Source organism: Nanorana parkeri, unplaced genomic scaffold (assembly GCF_000935625.1).
Source record: "Nanorana parkeri isolate BGI_ZX_2015 unplaced genomic scaffold, ASM93562v1 scaffold2842, whole genome shotgun sequence".
Taxonomy (NCBI): domain Eukaryota; kingdom Metazoa; phylum Chordata; class Amphibia; order Anura; family Dicroglossidae; genus Nanorana; species Nanorana parkeri.
The window spans coordinates 2,664-3,164 of record NW_017309110.1 but is presented as its reverse complement, the minus strand read 5'-3'; the positions used below and the strand labels follow the sequence as shown (position 1 = coordinate 3,164).

The 501-nt window shown below is 45.5% G+C and overlaps 1 protein-coding gene across 1 annotated transcript in view; it reads right to left on the bottom strand.

Moving 5' to 3' along the window:
- The window catches only part of GPAM (glycerol-3-phosphate acyltransferase, mitochondrial), a gene marked incomplete at its 5' end in the record, with an annotated part of 34,775 nt that overhangs the window by 31,949 nt on the left and 2,325 nt on the right, over window positions 1–501 (bottom strand). The window lies entirely within an intron of this gene.

Genomic DNA, 501 nt, shown 5'->3' with positions numbered 1-501 from the left:
GCAGTTGCAGGTCAACTGCAGATAGAAGCTCCTCCCCTTTTGATCTACAGAAGGATAAAATTAAGAGATACAAAAGTAACAAATGTTACTTTGTATCTCTGAACAATATTTATGAACACTGCGACAGCTGTTGTATTCACACGCAGCAACTCCCGGCTGTCATTTTTACAGCAAGTGCAAAGGGGAGGAGGAACGGGGCGGAAGGACAGGGGGGCACTACGTACGCCCTGTGCACCTCGATAGCGATTTTGTTTGGGGGCCCCAAATCCATAACTGGGTAAACTAATTGTTCATGTGGCTCACATTATTGCAAGATCCCTCTTCCTTTTTTTTTGTAGTTGTTGTTATTGAATTACATTTATTAGGAGGTCTCAAACGCAATCACTGTATCCTAGCAACTGTCAGTGTATAAGCCACATAGGGAGAGCATTGTTTTTAAAGGAGAACTATGAGGGGGGGGGGGGGTTTTCCCCCACCCCCTAAGTTTACCCCGACCGGGGA